Here is a 13,684-nt window from a genome sequence, read left to right as displayed (position 1 = left end):
ATTCAGCAACACTCACAATATGCAAACTCCGATGTTGGTGCACTGCAGGGCTATAAAGATTAAAAATAACATATATATATACACACACAAACACATACACGTATGTATATATATGTACATATATATACATCCTTGTTCAATGGGAGTTCAAAGACCGGTTTATTTATATGAGAGAAACTCACATAAATAAGTCTGACATAAGGGAGCTATTTACAGGGATCGGCTAACATGAAGAGTTTCTAATTGTTCTTAGGTATATGATACCTAAAAAATGCCAGGACTCATTGAAAGTGGGGATTTGAAGTGAAATGGCTGTTTCAGGCAGAGTCTTCCTTTGGGTAACCTGAAAGCATTTCCAGAAGCGTTACACTCAGTGCCTTTTTCCTGAAACGAAAGTCCAGGTCTCACCTCTAGAAAACCTCTCCACGAGGGAGAGTTGAGAGATGAGAAGCTCTACAGACCAGGACCTGCAACCAACACTGTAACCTAAGCACCCCTTACCCACGCAGAAAGGGCTCCTTCCATGCCACGTGGCCACTGGGGCCGCTGGGGGTGAAGGTTCTGCGTTAGGCATTACGACCAGCCCGCAGGAGGGGCTATCACACTGCAGATCCTCAGGCCAGTCCTCCACATTTGACTGTTGGATATCGGTAGGATTCCTGACTGTATTAGTCCATAGCTTCATAATGTGAATGTCAAATTCATGGTTTTCCACGTGGATGTGGAACAGGTAGGCAGAATTATGCCTTGAAGCTCTCAATGTGACCTCCTTCCAAGTGGGTCCGGGAAATAAAATGCCCATTTCAGGCTGTTCGAGAAAGATATTTCAGAAAACATTTCTGAGAGAGTATGAGTACTTACAAAAGTTTGCTCACCTACTGAATATTCTGCTTTAAGTGGCTTTTGGAATCCCTTAGCTGTTAGCATTGAAGAAACCTGCAGATGTTGCCTGACTTACCCTCTTCCTTTGGAATGGCCCAGATATTTAAGGATGGACCTTACTTTAGAAGAAAGCTCACACTTTAAGAAATTATTACAGGTGTATAACAGACACATCTTTATAGCCATTTTCCATCAAACAAATAAAACGCAACCCTACCTCAGCTAATTGTAAACGCAACCTAAATTTTTCATCCTATTCCTGCTCTGTGACTGCTCCCCATACCCGTTTTTCATTCTTCTTTGTCTTTAGCTGCATATTACTTGCTTTGTTATAATCCTTAAAATCATTTTCTAGTATTAAGTAGCTTTTGGCACCGAAGCCTTTCACTTTACGTCTGACTGGAATTCCTCATGCTTCCATTTCAAACAATCTTGTTCTGCTCTCAGGGAAGGCAGACAATGGCTGGTCTCACCATCCTCTACACAAAGCTCCTTCATAAACCTCAAGACCATCTTTTTTTTAAAAAAGAAAAAAACAAGAGATGCTTTATATCAAAGCCTTAAAAATCAGTTTTTGAGAAGCATGAGCAAGCCCTCAGTTTATCTTGGTCCTATCTGGAGTCAGCTGAACTTGGCAACACATGGCCTTCTCCTAGGTATAATTACAGTCTGGAGGAGAATGCAATTTGTGCAGCATTCCACTGACCTACAAGCTGACCTTGTGCAGGGGCAAATTCACAGGTTGTGTGAAACCCTATTAGACATGCCTAGTTTAAGGCAAAGCCTTTCCAGACCCCCGCCGCATGCCAGGATTAGGGCCTGTCACACATGCGCACTATTACATCGCCTAAGGACCTCTCGCCATGCCTTCCAGAGAGGGGAAGGCAGGCCCACGCCCCACCCTGTCTAAACCTGCACCTTGAGCCCGTGCATCCAAATCATTATTATTTCTTACATATGTGGATTTTTAGAAAAATCTGCCTCGTTGAATAAGAATGAAGACAGGAATGGGAAGACAGATTTGCTTCAGTGGAAAAACCACACCCTGACTGCTCAACTAGAAAAGTCTTGCCAGACAGACCAAGAAAGAATTCCTGCCAGGTCCAGTGGGATTTTCACATCTTCATAAAATCCATATATATCTTTAGCTTTCTGCCTGAGCTTGGCAGACGTGGCCAGAAATAAAAATAAAAATAAATGGTCTGGATAGGCCACGAATGCTGGAAGCACACTTGGCCAAGTGAGTTCGGCACAGCTACAAAATAAAGAGAATCACAGAAGCCTTCTTCTTCCAGGGAGCCCTCCCTGCCTGAAAACGAGGAGTCATTTCCACACTTACACCTTAGCTAAACACCAAGCGCATTGAAACCTAAAGCAGATCAGGTGGGTATGCTGTTCTTCAGCTTAGTCCACACATTTGAACTTTCTCAGTTTCAGTCGCGGGATTTCCATCTCCAGTGAAGTCGGTTTTATCACAGAGCCTGGAGGACAGGCCCCATGTCTAGTTACATACAGCCTCATGCATTATCACCAATGAACACCTTTCGGTCACTTCAGGCACATTAAGTACATGTGAAATTTGCTGCCTTTCCCTTCTTCCACCAAAAACAAATAAATGAAGTATCTACATACATGGGTAGATATTTACTTTCGAGACAATGATATGTATCAAATCTCCCCGGGCAGGGCGCTTTCGACTATAGAGAACAAATGAGTACATGGCTTGCCTCTCTCAGGGAGATCAAACAACACAGTGGAGAATACACAGAAAGGAGACAATCTGACTCTGCAAAGCAAAACTCTGAAAAACACTATTTCTATTTTTGTGCCTTCAGACTGGCCATATCTTTTGCTTATGCCTCATATCAACACTCACCAAATTCCACTACTTGGCAAAACTACAGACATTCGGAGGCTGGCACAGAGCACACGTGCTACTGATGACAAGTCAGCTTGCCTCCTTAACAGTAATCCTTTGCATTTCTAAGGCACTAGCTTCCAAACGGACCAAGGTACTTTCCTAATGACTGCCGCATTTATCTTGAAGACATTCTCACGGACTAGGTTGAAAAGCAGGTAGAATCCTACGGTGGAGACGTAGAAAATTGATGCACCTATCCTAAGGGCTTTAAGCTTGGGTGACTGAGCTGATAGTACCCTTTGGATTCCTCCAAATCACAAATATAAATCAGTATGGAGTCTGAATTTTGGCTGGATTAGAGAGCGGTGTCTTCTGGGGATGAGATACGGTATATATCAGGGAACCCCTAGGTTTAACTTTTATTCTCATTTAACTCTCACCCATTCACATACTCCCCAAGTTGGAAATCCTTATTTTATAAGTAATAGAAATCTAATTTGGAAAACAGTGTTTCCCAATGGACATTCCAAGATGTCACACAAGATGATACATGGTCATGAGGCAGGGTAGCCCGTGGATGTAGGCCTTATAAGCACCCTCTCCCCCCTCCCCCAAAAAAATCATGGAAATAAGCAACTGACACAATCCCACTTCACAGCTGTGGCCAGCCTTGTGCCCTCCCTGACACTGCTAATGTGATGGTGACTGGAGATGAGACAGGTAAGCAACTACTTTTCCCAGCCAGGACCAAGAGCTAGGGCCAGCTGGAGGGGAATAGCAGGACCAGAGTTGGCAGCCGTCTTGCTCTCTCCTCAGGGAGAATGGGCACTCCCTTGGAAGCATGCATTTGTTTCTTGGTAGGTGCCCAGGAAAATAAATGCTGACTCAGGTTCCTCGTCCCTTCTTCTCCTGCACTCCACCCCCTGCCACTCTTCGGCATCACACCCAGAGGAGCTGGTTGGCGGGCTCCATGGTGCCCGCCATATTATGAAATGTCACCTGTCTTGGTGTAAACAAGCCCTCGCCGCTGATGGCCAGCGTGGGTGGGTATGCTTCGGGGTAGTGGCCCCCATCAGCCGGCCTGATAAATGGCATTAAAATAAGCTTTCCACACGCAGCCTGATATCTGTGCCACCAAATGTTTCAAGGGAAACTAAGCTGCACTGTTCTGTCAGACTGTTAGGTCTGAATCTCTTCCACGGCCTTATTTTTGGGGACACGTAAAATTGCTCAGATGAAATTTACTTTAAGGATTTAGGCTCTTCACCAAGAAATGTGAAAAGGCAAACTGTCATCCTGTCCTGCGTCTGAGAACATATTTGGCATCCCATTCCCTTACTGATGAGACAGAAAAACCCTTTTATTGCTTTTCGGGCCAGTGAATTCTGTTCAGAAAGTAAATGGAGAGAGAAGGCCACAGCAGGTGAAGGCTGCGGTGGGGCAGCGAGTGTTGGGCACAGTGGGATCGGGGGGCGGGTGTGGGCAGGAGGTACTTCTGCTGGTTTTGGAGTTTTCCTGTTATGTAGAGAACAAACTCCGAAAACAAAATCACATGCATTTACTCTTGATCAGAGACCCAGGAGAGACATCAGTGCATTAACTGTCCTGTCTGCAGACAGGACCAAAACTACTGTCACACCAAGGTACAGATGAGAAACGTCATCCTATGATTTCTTAATGCTCAAGGCCCCTTAAAGAGGGCTTGCCTTAATAAATATGAAACAATTCTAAAACTGACAACTGACCTGGTGAGAAGCAACTGGACAGAGGGCTATACAGCAGAAACAAAGAAAAAAGAAAAAGAACAGAAGAATATGAAGATATCAACTTCTAGTGAAACATAAAACAAAAAACAAAAATATTCAAGACTCTGATGAGGTGAATACTAAGCTTTGGTGGTCAGAAAGTGAGAGGAAACAGTGACTCTCTTTGGGACAGATGTTAACGTCAGGACAACCCGGGAAAGCTCAATTCCATACCTTCAGGTGGTCTCCTGTCATCGTGGCTCAACTTTCTCAAAGCCAGGAACTTATTCCATACACGTAACTCACCCTTTAACAGCAGGAAGAAGAATTTATTTACTCTGTTTTAGGAGGGATGGGAGCAAGGTGGTTCATTACTCCTGATACACCAGAGGCATGATGCCACAGGACCTCTGAGTCACGTTTTACTCGTCCTTTGTTTTACATTTCTTTATTACAATCTCACTTCAAATTCCTGTCTCAATAAGCAATCTGCATGCCTAGCAAAGACTGGGAGAGTTAATGTTCCTTCTCTTCCCCTTCCCACCCTACTGGACCTAGCACTGAAGAGCAAAGGGAAAGCTTTCTCTCCACTATTCCTAAGTTGCATGGGAAACATCTCCATCCTATATACCTCTATATCCTGTAGGCAACGTCCTTAGAGAAGTCTGGTGGAGACACTAAAAAACTGTCTATGGTATAAGGCAATTAACAGCCTCGGGGATATCCTCTAGAAGTTTAGGGTGCCTGTGAATTAACAGGGACATCCTGAAAAATACAAAATCTCATTCACCAGGTATGGACGAGACCTGTTTTAGATGGAACTGTATTTCCCCTAAAAAAGATATGTTGAAGTCCCAAGCCCTAACACCTCACAATGCGACCTTATTTGGAAATAGGGTCATTGCAGATGTAATTAAGGTGAGGTCCATACTGGAGGAGAGTATACCTCTAATCCAATATGACTGGCATCCTTTTAAGAAGATGGCCATGTGAAGACACAGAGACACACCAGGAGAAGGTCAAGTGTTGATGAAGGCAGCTGTATGCCAGGGAATGCCGAAGATTGCCAGCAAACCACCAGAAGATAGGAAGAGGGGGAGAAGGATTCCCCTACTGGTTTCAGAGGGAGCATCGGCCAACACCTTGATTTCAGACTTGTAGTCTCTGGCACCGTGGAGACAATAAATTTTTGTTGCTTTAAGTCACCCAGTTCATGGTAGTTTAAGTTGGCCCTAGGAAACCAATACAAGGAGTGAGAATGTTTTATTTATAATAAGCTTCCAGGTGATACTTACGCTGCTGGTCCATGGATAACACACTTTGAGTAGCCAGGTGACTGCAAATGAATGAATGAATGAATGATTTTGTTTACTATCACTGGCACTCAGCACAGAGCCTGATATATGTTTGTACGTTTATATAATCCCTAATTCCTAGAGGGTTTTTTTTCTGCTAACTAAATAGCTGGAAATGTACCCCTTCCTCTATCAATTTCCACGGAGTCCTCTTTCAAAGCTACGTGCTCAGTCAAGGAGTACGGCTTTCTCAGATACGGCCAATCCCAGGTACACAGACAGCCACACTGACCTCCAAAGGATTATACATAACAAAGTTTATAAGACCTTTGGGCTTCCTGCTTTATTTATATAATTTCTCACTTAATATTGAGACATTGAATCTAGTCTCATACATATTCTTGGTGGCTCAAATAGGGCTTTTCTCTCCAAAATCTAGAGTGTTAGGCTTTTGAAAAGAACACATGCTAATAATTACTCCAAGCTGGTTAGAGATAATGGGCAACAGAAAAGTTATTATCTTCAATGTCATCGTATGTCTTTGATATGATAATCATTGCGTTCAAGGTATCAGAAATGATGGATGGCCTTTGATTCCGAGTGTACCATGATGCAAATTACCTGGCTCTTTCTCACTCCTGCTTGGAAGGGGAAGAGCTAGTGACAGTGGACACTCCTAGCTTCAGGGCCTCCAGCCACTAGACAGCAAAATCTGTGACACAGCTCAAAGAGAAACACTTCCTCTTTAAAGATACCTAGGGCTACTTTCCCTTTTCCTTTTCATCTAGAACAACCTCGCACATAGTTCTAATTTGCAGCTATTGCTGTAACATGCGCTATTTACTACCTAAGTCATTTTACCCTGTTAACCTTCTGGGTAACAGCAGATGACACAAGCACCACATTGTTTCTAAGGAGGCTCCCTGAGTTCCTTCTATAAACATAAAATGACGATTCCAGGAAATGTTAGTAAGAAAGGAGAGATGAAAGAGCATGGTATACACATATTTTAAAACTGCTACAAGTTTTGGTTAAGGCTTACAGTCTGTAACCCAGCACATTTCCCCTAAAATTAGTCTTTATCATCCTCCTTACTCTCACGGCCCATCTATCATGGAAAGAAAACACATTATATTCTTCAGTCATCCATGGGAATGGAGTAACATCACGATCCAAAATATTTATTCGCCATCATCCGTGAAGAATGAGCCTCTATATCCATCTTGGCTAGAATCATGAATATATGTTCCCTGAGGTTCCCTCATATGGACAGGTCACCTTCTGAGAGTGTGAGTGCAACAAGCACACAGTAGGTGATTTGTCCAGGGTCCTCCAGATGTCCTACTTCTACTCCTGTGTTCTTTCCCTAGCAATACATCTCATTCCAGCAAGGACGTGCATGCCTCATCCACCATGTTGAACAAGGCAATAGCCTCTAAGATGTGAAAATCACAACTACTTTGAGTTTGAAGGTAGCAGAGTAAAGGCCTGTCCACTTCCCTTTCTCTTATAAAATCAACCCCAAGTGGTAAGACTGAGGATCAGAAACACACAATCTACCTCCAGTGAAACTAGCCGACCCCCTTAATTTCCAAACAGAAACATGAAGGCAAAAGTAATTGAAAGAGTGGTAAATTCCATGGCAGAGCGACAGACGGACAAACCTAACTGTCTGCAGAGGAAGGCAGAATCTTGGACGTAAATGAATTAGAGGCACCCCGAGCTGGGGAAGGGTGAGGTAGGGAGCTAAAAATAAGGGGATTATTTAAAAGTTAGTATATGGTGCAACTAGGTGCCAGGTGTATAATCCCATTGATCATTATCAGGAAGTATAGTTTCTAGACAAATTCAACCAGACAGACTTGGGACTCGTGGACATCAGGCACTGAGACGTTGGGATTGAGGTCTTGTACCGGAATGGAGTCATTTTCAAAATTCCACCTCCTTTCTTGGATTCTCTCTCAGAAAACTGCAGTCAGGCTGACACCCCAGCCCCCAGAGTCAGGTGCCTGGAGAAATTCCACCTGGAAAAATGGATCAGTCTAAGAGCAAAGATAAACAGATCCTGTCATTCAGGGCCCCCCCAAATGAAATGGCTGGTCTGCAACTGTTTACCCTACTGTGAGACCCATCATTGGGCAAACCTCACCCATTCATACTGAGCTTCCATCCAGGTTTATCATGCCTTGATCTTGCAGCCAAGGATCACCAATTATTTGAGATAATCCTCTAATGGGAAATACAGAGGTCACAAACAAAAAAATGTAAAACAAGAAACTTGGAAGAAGGGACAGAAGGAAAGTAAAAAGCAAAGGAAAATGTGAAGAAACTATAATTTATAAATTCAGAAAGGTAACTGTATTCTTTAAAAAATGAGCTTCTATAAATTCACATAGAATTCTGAAATACAAAAACCCTTGTCTACCAAAATAGGAAGTCCATGGTGACTGTTTAAAATGGTATTCACAATAGACAGCAGAATACCAGACAGATGGCCAGAGAGGACATTGAAAACTGGTGCCCCTGGGGTGCAAGGTGGGAGCGGAATGGGGGGCAACAGGAAACCTTTTTTATAACAATTTTTAAAGCTGTGAAATATTATAGAAAAGAGTAGCATGTGCACGTTTATGTATAGTTTAAAGGACGACAAAAGTAAACCGTGTACGGGCGTACACCTTACCAAACTGAGAACTGTTAACACCTTCAAAGGCCCTCTATTTTCCCCTACAGTTCACCTCCAAAGGGACCATGCTTTCTAAATTGTATATTTATTATTCCCTTGCTTTAGAAAAAAGGTTTTGCCACAAACGTATGATTTCATAAAATTTTTTGACTTTTCACGTTTTTAACTTCAGACCAATGGAATCATTCTTTTGTGACTTGCTTTCTCCATTGAACATCGTGTTTAAGAATCATCAGTGTGGGGTTTCCCTGGTGGCGCATTGGTTGAGAGTCCGCCTGCAGATGCAGGGGACGCGGGTTCGTGCCCCGGTCCAGGAAGATCCCACATGCCGCGGAGCGGCTGGGCCCGCGAGCCATGGCCACTGAGCCTGCGAGTCCGGAGCCTGTGCTCCGCAACGGGAGAGGCCACAACAGTGAGAGGCCCGCGTATCGCAAAAAAAAAAGAATCATCAGTGTGGATGCATGTAGCTGTACTTGAGTCTTTTTTATAAAAGCTGTGTAGTATTCTGTGATACTCCTCCACTCTAATGTTGATGGCCACTGTTGTCATTTTCAGGTTTTTGCTATTACACTATGCTTTTACGAACACTCTCATGAGTCTCCTGGTACAAAGCTGCAAAAGTTTGAGCAGAGGCTGTACATGTGTTCACGTGAACTAGACACAGCCAGACTGTTTTCCAAGTAGATAGAACAGCTGACCTTCCCATTAGCAGCAATCAGAGTTCTTACTGCTTCACACCCTCCCAACATTTCACAGCTACACTTTTTGATTTCTGTCAAGCTGGTGGGCCTAAAATGGTATCTCTGCATTTCCCTGGTTTTTGACTTGTTGATCATCTTTTCATTTATTTAGTGTCCATTCATTCCATGGCAAGCCTGGTCATGTCTTTTGCCCATCTTTCTATTGGAAGGTAACCATTTTATTACTGACTGGTAAGAATTCTATATATATTTTGGGTAGTAATTCTTCTTCAGTTAAAGATGTTACAAATGTCTTCTCCAAGCTTATGGCTTATCTTTTCATACTCTTTGTGGTACCTTTTGAGGAGCAAGAGTTTTAAAAACTTTAATGTAATTTTATTTAATGTACTTATTTCTTATTTGATATGCTTTTTGTGTCTTTTCCACGTGAGGTTAAAAAATATGCTCCTATATTCTTTTTTTTTTTTTTTAAAAACTATTAACTTTTTCCTTTCTCATTTATGTGCTTGATACATCTGGAATTGATCTTTATTCATGACATGAGGGAGGGAATCTACTTTCTTTTGGAGAGATATATATATATATTTTTCCAATTTTTAAAGTACTTTTTTTTAATAGTCATTTTTGCCCACTGATCTGAGAGACCACATTTGTCATATATTAGTTTCCAGATATGCATGGATCTGCCTCTGAACCCTCAATTCTTTCCACTGATCTTTGTTTTTTTCTGTGCCAATTATTACCACACTATAGCTACCTTACTGCCTATTGCTTTATTTTTCTTGATATGAGGTAGAATAAGCATCCTACCTGGTTTTTGTCAGAATTTTTAAATTTTTTTGAATTTTATGTTTATTGTTCCTTTGCTTTTTAAAAAACAGTTTGCCACAAATGTATGATTCCATAAAATTCTTTGGCTTTTTATGTTTTTAACTTCAGGCTAATGGAACCATTTTTCTGTGACTTGCTTTTTTCACGAAACATCATGTGTAAGGTTATTTTTGAAACTCTGCTCTTCTATACAAATTTTTAGAATAAGCTTGTCAAATTCCAAATAATCCTACTTAGATTTTGATTGGAATTACTTTCAAACTAGAAATCAACTTGGGGCTAACTGACAACTTTATAATATTGGTCTTCCTATTCATGAAAAGACTATGTCTCTCCTTTTATTTAGGTCTACTTCAATACTTTTGCTATACTAATTTTTTATTCATTGCCGGATTCCATTTACCAATACACTGTTTAGGATCTCCACATCTATACGAGAGAAACTGACCTGTAACTTTTCTTTCACTTCCTGTCCTTGTCTGGTAGTGCTATCAAGACTATATTCTAGCTTTGAGCATAACATTCTTTATTCTCTCAAGTATTTTGTGTAAGAAGAAAATGCTTGGTGTAATAAAACCATCTGGGCCTGGAACTTCCTTCATAAGAAGATTTTAAACTATGGGCCCAATTTCCTTAATATTTATAGAACATTCCAGTGTTTTATTTCTTCTTGACTCTGCTTTGGTAATTTATATTTTTCAAGAAAGTTTTAAATTTTATGTTATTTTCATTTATTGCCAAAAGTTTGGTCATGGTATTCTCTCATCTTATACATTTCTATCGCATCCATAGTTACATTCACTTTTACTTTCCTATTATCTTTATTTATGTTTGTTTGTTTTGCTCAATCGTGCCTAAAGTTACTGAATTTTGGTTTCAAAGAATAAACTTTTGACTTTATTGATCTTCTATATTGTATTAAATTTTTTTAAAAAAATTTCCATTCTCAGCTTAAAATGCATTAGGTTGAACCATATGAAATTCTAAATATTTGATCACATTTGACCTGCAAAAATGGCCTTTCCTGTTGTTCAACCTAATTTTTCCTTCAAATTTCTTTGGTTTGCTTTTCTTTTTCTAGCTGTTAATTTTGGGTGCTTTATTTTTGACCTATCCTTTTTTTCTAATATAAACACTCATGACCATACATTTTAGTGATATCCTTTGAGTCTTAAAAACCAGTATTGTTTGAATTATAAGGGTTTTCTGAACCCCATTATAACTTCTTTCTTGATCCATGAGTTATTTGCAGTGTGAATGTAAATGTTAAAAGGCAAGGAGGCTTTTGTTATTGACATATTTAAATTATCTTTCTGTTATTGGTAAATTATTTCTAACTTAATTGCATTGTGGCCAGAGGATGGTCTGTACGAAAAAGGGCGTGAAATTTGTTGAGGTTTTCAGGACCTTTGTTTTTCTTAGGTCTTTTAATACTGCTCGACTCTTAAAATTAATCCATGCATTATGCTGTTGGAGATAAACTATAAGTGGATTCAATCTGATTATTAATATAGAAACCAACCTAAAATATCACACTTTAAAGAGCGTCATCATCACCTAAATCAGTGATTCTAGACATGATTATATTTATTGATTTATAGCCTATCATGTTTTAAAAGGATTTAAGGAAGCACCCTTATGTTGCCTCCCAACAGCCGCCATACTTAAAAATTGTACTACCAACACAGATTACTATGAAAGCCAAATAAAAATAGTACTGGAAAACGCTGACAAATTTTGTCATCTTTTTGTTGTACTGCATGGTTTTCCCTTGGCACACCTTGAGGACGTTCATCTCTGAGCATCTAGCTTAAATTCATTTGTTTTAATTCCACAGCTGTGTCCCAATGGGACACAGACAGACAAATGAGAGGGTGAGATGGATCTCTGCTAGCCCTCTGGGGGTTCAGGAGTCATCCCTGCATAAGAGATGAAGCTTCTGGTTGGAATCCAACCTCCGGTTCTCTTTTAGGGGTGACACTAGGGGATTGTTCATTGTCCTTATTCCTACTCTTGATGGTCATGACGATGGTAGCGATAGTGTGGTTGAACCAGCAAATATTTATGCATCAGACACGCAGCTAAACACTTCACAGATTATTTTAACTCTCACAATCACCCTTTGAAATACGTACATACTATTATTATTCTCACTTTACAGATGAGGGAGCGGGACGGAGGAGCCTTAGAAAGATGAAGGGACTTACCCCATGGATAAAGTGATGACTCAAAGAAAAAGCCAGGCCTGTGCGGTTTCCAGAAAGCCCTGCTGAACCACGATGCTACCACCTTCCATACTTAGACTATTCGTGACTCTTGGTGCCCTGGGTGTGCAGGAGGAAGCAGCTGATTGGAAGGCTTGAAACTGGCTTCCTGGTGGCTCTGAGGCAAACACACACCAAGATCTTAGCCAACTGGTGTGAACTCCCTGTGCTGGCCTGTGAGTCTTACCTTCTTTGCCACGTACCTTCGGCCTCAGAAGCTCATCCCTTCCACTGGTGGCAACTGAACGGCTGTGTCCTACAGAGCTGAACTGTTCAGATACCTCCACATCCCAAGAGCATAAGTAATACACAACAAAAACATCACATGGCCCAGTTTCTCCAATGCCTTACTAAATCATTCTAAACATCTCGTATGCTTTAGGCATTTTGCTGCTTCTCTGAACTACATTCTTCTCTAAGCAACCATCTCAGTGTCTCATTTTTTCCATTAGTAAGATGATTATAGTACAGAGTGAACTATTTGTAATGAGACCCAGCTCAGGCACTGTGGCTTTCAGTTGGCTTCATTTTAAATCCATCTTTCTTTGTTAATTAATGTGCCTTACCCAGTGTTGTAAGTAACACTCACTTATGTTCCTGAATTGAGCCGGGAGGAAAAGAACCACACCCAGAGTGAAAGATCCAACGTCTTCAGAATCAGTGCGAATGTCATAACAACTTGAAAGCAAAATTTAAAAGTCAGTTTTTGTGTTTGTCGTAAACTAAGGAAGTTGTACGAGAGAGTCTACAAGGCAGGCAAAAGTGATGTGATAATTGAGTCCTGAATTAACCCCCTGGTCCTTGCAGCTCTACACTGTTTAAAGACCACGCCCCCACCTCCTAGGACATTTTGCACATGCAAAATGTCTAATGTGACTAATAAGGTACCTAGCCTAAAAGTTAATGAATGAAAATGAAAACACTAAAACTCGGGTTATTTAGTAACCAGGGCCTGGAGCCAGATCCCAGTTAAACCACTCTGGTGGTGAAGGAAGGGATGAAAATGCCCAATAGGTTCCATCTGGCTGCTCCTGTGGGTCAGTCTAGAGCCTCACGGCCCTTTCAAATTAGCCTCCCCACCTTCTCCTCTCCCTGACGATTGAGGGGCTAAGGGCAGTCCTCCTCACAGGGTACTGGGGAAGTCCATGTAAAGGGCTCGGCAGCAAAGGAATCCAGCTGAAAGTAAGCACCACTCCCCAGCTCTTCCCGGCCCAATCCCTTTTGTCATTCATTTCTCTGGAGGGCCCCTAACCCTCCAATCCCATTTGTACCCCACCGAGGAGATCTGATAATGGTGCTGGCAGAGCTGTGGCTTTTCAAAACTTCTGGCAGGGGCCTCGCTGACCCATAACTTGCCTACACACATGACTTCTTCTCATACTGTCTTTGTAAATTGACCATGGCTAACCTTGCTGCCCTAAT

The 13,684-nt window shown here is 41.5% G+C and overlaps 1 protein-coding gene and 1 long non-coding RNA gene across 6 annotated transcripts in view; one reads left to right on the top strand and one right to left on the bottom strand.

Moving 5' to 3' along the window:
• Positions 1 to 13,684, bottom strand: part of FMN1 (formin 1) — a 444,603-nt gene that overhangs the window by 190,210 nt on the left and 240,709 nt on the right. The window lies entirely within an intron of this gene.
• On the top strand, positions 3,407 to 12,617 carry LOC137226744 (uncharacterized). The gene is made up of 3 exons (XR_010944502.1): positions 3,407 to 3,463; positions 9,319 to 9,376; positions 12,160 to 12,617. It is a non-coding gene; the product is annotated as an uncharacterized lncRNA (long non-coding RNA).

This window comes from Pseudorca crassidens, chromosome 1 (genome assembly GCF_039906515.1).
Source record: "Pseudorca crassidens isolate mPseCra1 chromosome 1, mPseCra1.hap1, whole genome shotgun sequence".
In the NCBI taxonomy this organism is placed as follows: Eukaryota; Metazoa; Chordata; class Mammalia; order Artiodactyla; family Delphinidae; genus Pseudorca; species Pseudorca crassidens.
Note: the sequence above shows the minus strand (reverse complement) of the source record. Positions and strands in the feature narration are given on the sequence as shown.